At 33.6% G+C, this 13,181-nt stretch overlaps 1 long non-coding RNA gene across 2 annotated transcripts; it reads right to left on the minus strand.

Annotated features, from left to right (window-relative positions):
* Positions 1-286: 286 nt before the first annotated feature.
* On the minus strand, positions 287-10,126 carry LOC106375143. Of its 2 annotated transcripts, XR_007329128.1 has the most exons (4): positions 9,426-10,103; positions 9,238-9,320; positions 1,041-9,014; positions 287-929 (listed from the first exon to the last, which is right to left on the minus strand). It is a non-coding gene; the product is annotated as an uncharacterized LOC106375143 (long non-coding RNA). The 2 variants fall into 2 exon arrangements; XR_001275212.3 differs by having other exon boundaries at positions 287-9,014; positions 9,426-10,126.
* Positions 10,127-13,181: the final 3,055 nt, after the last annotated feature.

Genomic DNA, 13,181 nt, shown 5'->3' on the forward strand with positions numbered 1-13,181 from the left:
AAGAAATTTTTATTTTACAATATAAAACAGTTTATATTGATGATATTAAAACAAATTCCCAAAATAAATATCATAATCCCATAAAAATCCAAAATATTAATCAAAATAAATGTCACATAAGGAAGTTTTATAGAAGAACATAATTATGAATCGTTTATATTTCCCAGTGCCAAAAAAATATCATGTATCATTTATGAATCGTAAAGAACATGAATCTAAACGTAAATCTTTTACGTATATATATATAGTCAAAACCCCGTCAGTTTTTTTTTTAAAAGAAACATAATGTATGATAACTTCTTTGAAATAATACATCATACACATCGAAAAATCCACTAATATTATGCTAAAAAATTGTAAAATAATGAAGCATACATATCGCTCAATCCACTAATATTATGCTAAGAATATAAATAACTATATTTCTCCGTTCATTTTGTGGCTATATGTATTTTGTTCGATAATTTTTAAAATCCATTTCAGTGAGTAAATTGAACCATGAAATGTTTCATGTTATGCAGGGCTTCTTCTCACTGATCAAAGAGAGATAGTGTTGTACGTTAGAACCATCAGTTACGTCTAGAGATGGCAAACAGGTTATCCCGTCCCATCCTGTCCCGGACCGCAGCGGGATTGGCTTCAAGCGGGTCACGGCAGGTTAGGTCCGTGCGGGACGCGGTCTCCGAAATGGCTGACCAAACCCGTCTTGTATATTACATGGTCCTTTGTGGGACGGCCTGAGGGACGACATTACCTTTGCATCAAAACTAGTGAGAAGACGAAGCACGTAAGGGAAAACTCCGGCGGCAAGAACAACTTCAACTCCGGCTTCAGAGATACCCAACAGATAATGTTTTATTTGTCACAACTCACAAGCTCATTGTTTTGCGGTGACTTGGCAATAAGCAAAGTGGATGCCTCTCTGTCTCCTATGCAAATGTATCTCACGGAAAAATAAGAAAAGAAATAAATCCCCAACACTGAAAAGTTGATATATCACAGTCCAGAAACTTTCATCATATTGGGATAAAGACGCTTACATGAACTACTCAGATAAACGCTTAAGGATAGCAAAGACATCAGAATTTGCATGTTCTTCCTTCTTTCTCTGAAAGACACAAGCTTGAGCTTCTTCTTTTTTTTTTTTATAAGAAGGCAATCTTGAGCTGTTCCTTCAGCTACGTTACATTTATATTAAAACATGCTGATGATATAAGGCTACGAATGATAAAAAAAGATCAAATAGAGAATTTTAACAATCTTGAGCTGTTCCTTCAGCTCTGTTAAATGGCCGCTTTAGATACCATTGACGGAGACATGTAGGCAATTAATGGAGAACCAAGAATTAGTAGAAGTCTAGAAGAAGACAAGAAGACATATGTTCTCCATCATCTCGGATCAAACATCAAACAAAAACAAAACAGATGGCCAAAATATCATTAGTAAGATCTTTGCGCATCATCGCAGCTGAGAAAGGACAAAAGTGAGTTGTGTTCGTTGAATCTCCACTGGTGCATATCGAAGACGAAGGGAAGACAAGACCACCATCGAACCTCGAACCGCCATCGTCGGATCCCCTTCAGTCTTGTCGGTGAATCCCTTTTTCCCGCAGGACAAATCAAGCCCAATCCCCAAATAGCCCAATCCCGCACGGGTCTATCCGGCGAGGCCCGCTTTTCTGTGGGCCTAAGAAATGTCGGCCCAAACCCGTCCGGCTACATTTTTATTGGGTCAGGCCCGCGGTCCAGGTTCCCAATTGCCATCCCTAGTTATGTCTCACTTTGACCAACAGAAGAACGAAAGTTAGCTAACTGATGTTTCCACGCAATGGTTATTTTGAGTATATATATATATATAAAGTTGGATTTTTTCCTTCTTATGACATGTGGAAGGGGGGTTTGTTGACATGTGTCCTCATGTTTGTTTTATAATTTAAATCCTTCTTCATTTAAATTATTGCAATTTGCTCTATCAATTTCTAATTATGTACTACCTAATCTTTCTCATATTTATTGGTCCCTAAAATTCAAGAAATAAATAAAAAATATAAATTTATTTTAAATATTTAATTTATTCACAAATAAAAATAGCATAAACTTTCACCATTTTATTATTTTTACTAATTTTTATTATTTCATTTACAAACTATATATTTATTTCACTATTAATATCATAAGATAATCAAACTAAGAATAAGAAACTAGAGCATCAACGCAAAAAACCAAGAAAGCGGGCCAAAGGAAGAATAATAATCGAAAGGCCAAAGCTACCAAGAAGCAGGAAGATATATGCCAAAAGCACCGGAATCACAACCAGTAGCTAAAAGGTAAGAAACACCTCACAAACTAAGCAAGAACATACAAGACGACCATGCAAGTGCAAAACCACAAAGCACTGAATAGAAGGGACCAAAGCTCCAAGAGACTAACTCCGCACACATATACCAAGAGAAATATAGAAAGAAAAGAAACAACTTGAGAAAGGGAGAATGAAAGACAACCACTGAGAAATCAGAGACTAAACTTGAGACCAGAAATAACCTTCCAACCCCACATAGCATACACGAACGAAAACATTATCCGAACCTGAAGTGGCAAACATGGTGAAAGGGAGAGCCACCATAGATGCGATGAAAGCTGCAAAGAGATGCGAGAATAGAGAGGGAAAGAGAGACGAAACGAAATCAGCAAACTATGGAAACGTCCTCGAGCTATAAAAGAAAGCATATAAATCAGAACACCAAAAATAAATCTTGAACACCAAGATGAACAGAGACACTATTGACGGTAAGCCAACAACGATGAATACAACATCAAAGACGACTAAACTCTGGCCCAACCAAAGAAACACAGTTCCAAACATTAGCTGAAATCTAAGGAAAAAGAGGACCTGTCAATATTGATTGGAACAGTCTACAATGCCGTGAGAATCAACCGAACAACTAAAAACTCATAAACCTGATCTACAACAAATACCATATAATCTCACAGGTGAAGAAGGCAAGGAAGAACAAGAGAAAGAGGTGAATCTTTTTCCGGTGATGGTGAGAAGTATCGCACACCAGAAAGGTAACGAAATACATAGACGGTGACAGCTCAAGGTCAAAATACGGGGATAGGGCAAAAAACACAGTTATAACTAAAAAATAAATAAAATAAAATACAATTTTGATGCTGAAACCGTTAATCTTAGAATCAACAAATGCGTAGATACAAAGTTATTGAAATTGAATATTCTTTTACGTTAGAGGCTCACTTCACTACTAACAAGTACTATACACACAAAAACAAATTATTCAAAAAAACAAACACAAAATATATTAATATATCACCTACTACTATAAAACACACTAAAAATACCAAGTAATGCTCTTAACAAATAAAAACGACAACAAAATTACATTATCCAAAAAATCATACTCTTAACAATAATAAAACAATATTCCGCGCGAAATGCGGACATCCCCTAGTTATTTATAATTGTCAATTTATGCCACATATTTGGTAATGCAATCCCGACTCGTACAGTATAGTAATATAATTTTTATATAATTAAATTTTAGTGAGCAATAGGATTATATATAATTAGTCTAGGAAAGGCTATTTAAAAAAAAAGTGAAAATTATTCTCATGATTACACATAGAAAATGACATTTTACATGGTGATAAAGTTAGTTGTTTAAAGTGCTCCTCAAATAATAAAAAAAGATTATACATAATACCACCTAAAACTCAATCACGTTATATATATTGTCTAATCCAATTTCTTCGATCAATAATATTCCCTAATAAATATCTTGCATATTTGGAAAAAGAATATCAACATCCCTAAATGTTAGGATGGAGTTATGACTTACGAAGATATGTAAGTAATATATTGTCTAACTAGTGGTATTCCGGCGCTTCGCGCCGGGTTCATATATTTTATTTTTACACGAATTTACAATTCATTTTATTGTCTTTATAAAGAAAATATGTTCAAAAATATGAAAATGAAAATATGTTGAAAGAGAATGATATTTTCCGGATCTATTTGATAGTAGTTAGCGATTGTAGTGTATTACTTTGTTTTCAAGTTGCTTAGTTCAAAGTGGAATAACATTAGTGGTTTTGACTAATCGATTCAATAAAAGTAGAATAAAAAGGTCGTAACAAATTTAAACATGAATAATGAAGTAAAGTTGATGTTTTATTTAGAGAACATATTTATATTGTTAAGTACAATGTGGACAGTATATAGAAAGAACGGCATTTGAAATTTTTTTATAGAGACTAATCTGAATTTAAACATGTATAATGAAGTTTTGTTCATATATTTTTCTTATTTGATTTTTGGTAAGAAATTAAGTCTGGCAATAAAACATAATTTTATTCATGATTCTTATATTTTAATTAAGCAACAATATTTGTACTATTTATTTTAAATTTTTCTTAGGGTGCTTAGTTTTTAAACCAATTGAATAATATAATGAGGCTTCTGCTAATGTAACTTATATTTGTTTAATCATTTTTTTTCTGTAGAGGTTGGGTGATTTATATAGACTGCATTTTTATAATAGTTGGGAATTAGTGACACATGAGAATTGCTTGTGTTTTAGTGGAGGATAATAGTTGGGTTAAACTAAAAATTATGAGAAGCTTGACAAATATCAGAGAAGCAACATAATAAAATCAGATTCTATCTATCATCGAAGGTATATGAAAGAGCTCGACCTATTCATCAAGCATGAGCATGTAGACTCCCAGTAGCTCTCCTCTCTTGACTTGGTGTGCTTCCCAGAAACGAAGGAGGCTTCAAATCTGAAAAAGATATGGGATGACGCCATGGTTGTAGCAGTACTGTTTGTAAAGAAGGAATATGATTGAATCTTGAATTAGTGAGAATTAGAGAGGTCTTCATCCTTATTTAAAGTCTTAGGAATTAGGGATTTGTAATGGAAGTTGAGAAAGGATTCATTGAAGTTGACGTAGTGGGAAAGCTGGACAGGTGTATTTAATGGAGAGACGTTATGAAGTGGCTTCAATGAGAAACTAAAGCATTATTCATGGTTTTTGCGATCGGAGGTGCGATGGAGAACGAAGAAGACGACGCTCTAGAGGGAGACAGTGCTATCGGATCCAAAGTGTTTAGAGCATGGGCTGAGATTGGGCTTGAGTTGAGTTTTGTAGCCCATTATTTAATCGAAGTTCACAAAGTTTAAGTGTCTTGACACGTGTCCTAAAATGCCCTATGCTGAATGGTGAGGTGGCATCATAATGAGGTAGAAAACTCTCCTTTATTATTATAGATACGGTTTTTTAAGAGACTAGATTCTGATCCGCTGTTTGAAATGGCGGATATATATATTTTTTTTTTTTGTTGAGAAATTTAATTTTTATGTTTGTGTTATTTTTTTTGTAATAATATTTGTGTTTAATATTAATTTAATTTAATATAATTTTTGGTAACTATATTAAATATGTCAAGTTACATAACTATACACTTGTACCATATGCATTTCAAAAATGATTTTTAAACTACATTCCTAAAATTTGCAACTTATTATATTTTCTTAATAGTTACCTAACATAATTAGTCAAGAATATTCGTACAGAAAAAAACCTGACGCAGAATCGACCCAAAAATCAAAGTCTCATACTCACTTGGCCTACATACTCGAATGGTTCTTAAAGTGTTAAATCCGAAAACCAATATCAAATCCAACCAGCACCAAAAATCGAACAAATGTTTCAAAAAATGTTTGAAAAAATAATTTTTAATATATTCTGTTAAAATGTATATATATATATGTAAATGGGTTAATATGGGGTCCGCTTGGTAATGACTGTAGCTTTAAAATTTTTGCTGTAGAAAAAAATCTGTAGACTTTTTGCTGTGGCTTTAAAATTTATTGCTGTAGAATTTTATGGAAAGCACTACAAAATTGCTTTGGATATTTGGCTCTGCAGAGCACTTGTACAGCTGTAGGTTATTTCAAGTGCTGTGGTTTCAAAAAAAAATTTAAAGCTTGATTGCTCTGAATTTGGTGCTGTAGAAATAAATATGGCTGTGGACATCACCTACAAGAACTACCAATCACCCCCCATTTGCTTCACTAACTTCAAGTAAAATGGAAAATTTCCAAAAATACCATTTTCATGATACCATTTTTCAAATTTACACTAATCAATTTTACCATTAAAATTTTAATAGAAAAATAACCATTATGTCTCTAATTAATTAAACCTACAATTATATCTAAACCAACTATATCTTCTTCCTCGATGTGAGAATCCGGCGAGCTCCGGCAAAGACGACGATCGGATATGTTAGACGTCGGCGATTGATTTTTTGATGAAAGCGAGGACACTGGTATGAGCCAAGTGAGGCATCTGCACCACGATTGCGATAGAGTGGTTCGAAGAGAAAATGGAATTGGATCTGGCCGGACAGATATTTGATGAAGGTGACGATTTCTCCGACGAAACTGACAAACTCTACAAGCTTAGACGAACAAGACGATCTCTATGACGAACACGCGTAAGAAACACTAACGAAGGTGATTTGATAATAGATGGTGATTTTCGTCTTTTTCTTTAGTTTAGCTTGATTTCTCAAAATTGATCAGTTTCTGGGAAAGGAGACGAAGTTTTTTTATGAAATTTTGAAATCTCAAATTTATAAAACCTTATAAATTTATCGGTGAAGAACATAGTGCTTATATATTATGGTTTTTGATATATCTTGTTGATCCTTTCTACTTTGAGTATTGTTATGTTGAATATACTTTTTTCCTTCTCTGATCCATACATTCTAATAATCAGGTTATGATTATCGACATATGTTCTGTATGTGGAGAATGGAACCTAATACATGGAAGTCATTCATAATTGATGATACACGAAGATCTCTTCTTGGTATCATTTGTGAAGATATCTGCTACAAAAATTTGATTGAGGTTGTTTTAGAAGAAGTAACATCATCTTTTAACAAACTTCAAGAGAATGAATGATTTCTTCATCTATGTGTAACCATTAAGGTAATCATATGAAACTCTTTGCTAACATTTTTGTTTATAAAGGCTTATTAATTAATTTTACCATACTTATGATTACCTTAATGAATCAAGCAAGGTAGTAACTAGTACTCATGATTTGCTTGCTGAAAGTAGTAATGCCCTTGAGATGTTTATAAGACCTTATAAAATAACTGTGTATATGGAGGATCATTACTACAAGTATTTTGTAACTGTAACAAGGATACATATCTGTTTGACGCAAAAGTTTCAGCATTAATTGTTCTCAATGGATGGTATTATGTGATAGGTAGCCTCATGAAGCTGAACGTGTCTAGATGGAGTTGGAAAATATAGAAGTTAATCATGATGTAGTGTCTTATTGTAGCATGATATCTTGCTATTCGAAAGAAGGTAACTTGAATAAGGTGCTTTAACTTCTCTACCGGATGAAAAAGAAGTCTATAGAGCCAAATAGAAAAGCGTACAATGTGGTGGTTCACACTCTTGCCAAAGATAGGTTTGTCTCTCACTTTGAGGCGTTGAATTTGATTAAGGCAATGGAAGAGTAGGAAGGGATGAAACCACACATTTTAGCTTACAACTCTCATCAAACCCCATGCATGGATAAAAGAACAAAAAGAGGCAAAGAACGGAGTTTTCCCAATGTACACACATACCATGCTTTTATGCGGATTCTAAGAACAAGAGAAGATATTTTTAAACGATAAGCCGAGATGAGATATGGGTTGGGAATCAACTATGGATTGATGGATAAGTTTTATAGGTGGAGCGATATGGATAATGTACCTTATTTTCTTTTTGGATAACAGAGGGATGAAAATGACAAGTATAAATCGACCTTATTTGTTTTTTGGATAACAGAGGTATGAAAATCCTAAAATTATTTGAACCCAAAATTAAAAAAAAAATTCGTAAACTCAATATTCACTATCGAAACTCTTTCCCATATATTAACATGTTCTAAGCCAACCTTTGTTGATTTTTTTTAATAACATAAAGAACAAATTGTTTTATAAGCATTTCTAAATGGTTATAGATTCTTATGAATAATTTAGGGACATTATAGAGGCATGAAGAAATTTATTACATACCCTTTATAAAAGGTTTATAAACTCTTCATAAATGATTAATAAGCAATTATAAATGGTTTCTAAACTTTATAAAAACTTTTATGAACTTTATAAATGTGTTATAAACCCTTATAAATTATTTACATACCTTTATAAACCTTATACATTATTTTACAAACCTTATAAATTGTCTTATAAGCGTTTCTAAATGGTTATAGACTCTTATAAATGATTTAAAGACCTTCTAACTGATTTCTTTTATAAACATTTATAAACGGTTTATAGACTTTATAAACTTCTTTATAAGCCTTTATAAATAGCTTATATACTCTTACAAATAGTTTATAAACATTTATAAATAATTTACAAAATTTATAAACTTTTTTTTTTTATAAACTTTACAAAAGGTTTATAAACTCTTATTAACTCTTATTGATTATTTACATATACTTGTAAACCCTTATAAATTATGTTACAAACTCTTATAAATTGTTTTATAAGATTTCCTAAATGGTTATAGATTATTATGAATGATTTAGGGACTTTATAATTGATTCCTAAACCTATATAAACCTTATAAATTGTTTATTAACTTTAATGTTTTCATAAACATTTATAAATAGTTTATTAACTTTAACGTTTTCATAAACATTTATAAATTGTTTATAGACTTTAAAAAAAAAATTATACGTCTTTATAAATTGTTTATAAAATTATCTAGAACCTAATCAGACAACATTCACCCTTTAGTTGCAACATAGACTAGAAGAATACAAATTGTGTAGAGATATTGACTCAGCAAAAAAAAATCAGAGGGCAGGTTGGATTATATCTTTTGAAGGAAATTTAATATGGCCATAGAGACGCCAGCAAGCTCCTGTGTGGAATAGAGACTTCTCAAAGACCCATATGTCACGCACATGCACCTGCAAAAGCAATAAATTTGTAACTCACTTGCAGTTCTTAAAAAAAACTCAATTCTACGAGAAAAACTATGCTCTGCCTTTCAATGTCGAAAGACTAGATTATACTTGGGGGTTTAAAAAATGATTACTAGTGAAAGAAACACAGACATGTTGACTCTTGGCATTAGAAACAACATTTCTCAAAACATATAAGTAATAAAGGTAAGTATAATGCCAAACTTACTTTCGACACCACGAGATTTTCTCATGAAGTGCATAAGGTTAGTAAACAAATCCATGGCTTACCGGCAACACTCTAACGGCACCCTGCACTTATAAATATTTGATGTGAGATATCAAATCATAGGAAACAACTGACATATGAGACAAAAATGCAAGAAAGAGCAACATAAACTGAGTTATTTAACACACTGTTTTCTGCAGCTGAGGTGGAGCCTTCACTTGCGTTGTAGCATACCTTTTATCAGTGCTAAAGGGACAGACTCTGCAATCTAAGACACAAGAAGAAACTAAAAAAAATGTCAATGATTGGTCAATAAGACTTGAGAAAAAACCCTGAGCAAATGATGAATTTGGTGATTACTATTGTAGATGAAAGGAAATGTGTGAGGGCAGGGTTGTGGCTCTCATATAAGCTTAAACATACCCTTCTTTCATGAGTGTCGGAAACTGAACATGTCAATTACATTACTAAATAACTTAGATTTATACAGGGTTATAAATTTTCAAAAACTCAATGTTCACTATCGGAAATCTTTCTCTTAGATCCGACTATTAATAAATAACTCTTTCTCTTAGATTGAAACAACAAAATTCCGGAAAATTACTTACAAGTTGTGATTTTTGCTGAGGATTCAACATTTTGAGGTTTTGAGTCTCGATCTCGTATGCTTCGTGGATCTGAACGGAGACAACGGATCTGGACGGAGACGTCGACGGCGGATCTGGACGGAGACGTCGACGGCGGATCTGGACGGAGACGTCGACGGAGGGTCTGGATGGAGACTTCGACGGTGGATCGGGACGACAGTGGATCTGGACGACGGCGCGAAAGAGATAGATCGAGAGAGAGAGAGAGAGAGAGAGAGAGAGAGAGAGAGAGAGAGAGAGAGAGAGAGAGAGAGAGAGAGAGAGAGAGAGAGAGAGAGAGAGATGAGTTGAAGATAAGTTAAGGGCAGTATTGTCTTTTACACATTAATGAATGTGGTATTCTTGAAAATGTCATTTTATTTATGGTAAAGTTGAATAGTGGTATCAAGAAAAGTGTATAAGTAAATTTTTCCAAGTAAAATCACATTTAATAAACAATTTTTAATTGGATAACCTATTTAAAACCCGTTAAACTGAATGAGTTTATATGAATATTTATTTCTATTAAAAGTTCACTTAAACTCCGTTAAACCCTATTTTAATATCATGTGCTTTGTTAATTGATAAACTTAATGTCTATGTAAAATATTTAAAATTTGAATAAATTAATGTCTGGTTGAATAAATCCCAATTTTTAAACTGAGATGTAAGTTATGTTGTTGTAGTGGAATAATGATTTAAAAAAAAAAAACTGGTGTAAATGGGAATGGTTTTATATCGATGTAAACAGATTTGAATCATACAGGGACAGATTTGAATAGAGTCAATCAGCTTCAAATATTTTAATATAAATTATATATACCATTATTATTAGGCTCGTGTAAAAACTGTTAAAAAATAAAAAGCAGTTTTAATATAATTAACTAGGGTTAAACCCGTTCTACGGGCGGGATTTGATGTATTATTTTTGCGAAAATATTAAACTTTTGTAACCATTTTTGTAAGATCATTTGATTGGCACTGTGATACAATTGATGAGTCTCTTGTCTACGCAGTCATTGACCAATGCATCAAAAATTGAAATTATGACCGCAAGTAAAAGAGTATAGATTGTTTTCATAGTCGTAATAACCGAAACATATATTGCTAATTTTCTTCTGCTGTTGTTGGATGCTTAATAGTTCCCTCAAGATCGGTTATGATAATGTCAACATTAAATCTTGGAGTGTTCGCAATGGATTTGCTACTGCCGTCATTGTGTAGTGTGAGAGACGATACAATAGCAGTGGTTGTTTATTCATTCTTTGTATTATCTGCTCTAATGTAGAGTTGCAGGTTGAACTGTAGTTTTAGTTGTATCTGTATGTTTTTAGAGAGTTATTTAAGTTTTATGACATTTTTTTCTTTTCTGACCTTATGTTGCGTAAGTACTAATTATTTTGAATGTTTTTTTTTTGTTAAGTTAATGGTTTTTGATGTTTTTTTGGGTAAATTAATCATTCCAGAAATATTAGTTGCATTTATTGTCTCTCTGATTGAGCTTTTTGGAATCTGTTTAAAGTTCATGGAAGCGAGTACCTTCGATCAGGAACGGCGACAAGCAATCCCCACAAGCAATCCCCTGGATCCTATGGACGATATGGAAGAACAGAAATAGTTTGTTATATGCGGAGACACAAGAATCGCCATCCCTGCTGGTTCAACGAACGCTAGAGGAAGCATCTTTATGGCATGAACTGAACAAGGCGGAGAGTAGAGGAGGGCAGTTGCAGGCTGATATGGGCATGCCAAAGCAATGGATACCGCCAACACAAGGTATGATAAAATGTAACTTTCATGCTAGCTGGAGAAGTGATAAACAGCTCATAGGAGTAGCTTGGATTACACGACATCATAGAGGTGATGTGTGTATGCACGCAAGAGATGCCCTTGTACCTACCTCGGACAAATTGGCTGCTGAAATGGAGTGTTTATTGTGGGTACTTCGAGGTCTAAGGGATTTGCGAATGGAGGAGGCCAGTTTTGGTACCGAATCTCAAAAGTTGATAGATGCAATAAGAAATCCCGCTCGCTGGCCACGATATAGGTGCTTACTTCGACAGATAGAGACAGTTTGCTTGGAATTTGCTGTGATCGAGTTTGAAGTAGAGTCACGAGAATGTAATAAGGTGGCAAGAAAGATATGTACAAGTGTTCTCCGAGATGGACGACTACGTTCGTACCTGGCGTTGGGAGGACCGGCGTGGCTTCATGATCTCATCCAGACTGAGGTTATTGGTTAACTTTGAAATCCTTCCCTTAGGATGAGTTAACCTTGGCCTTCATTGTCATTGATGCTTATGTTTTTGATTTGATTTCACTAGCCAGTATTACTGGCCTTGTATTTGCAAACTTGAGCTACGTTCTCATGTTCTTTGAGTCAAAAAAAGAAAGAAATAAGTATAATGGTTGGTTGGGTTTTTTTTGGTAATTAATGATTTTAATCTAAAAACCAAACAAATACAGCGTATTAATAACCAGACCTTTCTCATGTGATAAATTTGGTGTTCCCATAGAATTCAGAGTTTTAATGTTTTTTGTCCTTTAGCATAATATTATTAGTTCAAGTATATGTTACATGTTATAAAAGAGATACTGTGTAAGCTTATTATTACTCATGACCAGAGGTCTATATTTATACAAGTATTAGACCGTCTTATTTAGACCGTCATAAGAGAAAATGAAATCATATTCCTAATAGGAATAGGAAATAAATACTTATCCTAAATACATATGAAAAAGGATAAACATCAAGTATAGATAAATGTAAACTCTCATTCGCCTAAGTCATTAGCGAATGGGCCGGATGGACAGCTGATGGGCCGGACGGTTTGGGCCTGATATATGGGTCGATCACCACTTGGTTTATAACACTCCCCCTTGATCGACACATCCGGTTCAGGGCTTGTAACATGCTTAATGTTGCCTCATTAAAACCTTTCCAGGAAAACCCAGTGGGACAAAACCATGGATAAGGAAAAAGAGTAAAACACATGAACTCCCCCTGACTTGTACCCCCGTGGATGTTCTTCAAGTTGGCGCATGGACAATTTGATAGTTTAGCTTCATGGGCGCCAAGTATTGAACTAGTCCTTTAATTGGCACGTCCCAAACTGATAGATAAATTTCATGGACGTGTGGTTGGTGTAGACATGGTGAAGAAGTCGGCTGACATATCATATGACTGAACTTGTAGTCCTTTGAGCTTCTTGAACGTTGATGTAGGAATATCTCTTGCCGAATTGTAACTTGAGTTATCTTGTAACTCTCATATCTTCTGGAACTTCATTAAGACAATCTGAAATGAACTTTTGTTTC

The sequence above is a fragment of the Brassica napus genome, chromosome C9 (genome assembly GCF_020379485.1).
Source record: "Brassica napus cultivar Da-Ae chromosome C9, Da-Ae, whole genome shotgun sequence".
In the NCBI taxonomy this organism is placed as follows: domain Eukaryota; kingdom Viridiplantae; phylum Streptophyta; class Magnoliopsida; order Brassicales; family Brassicaceae; genus Brassica; species Brassica napus.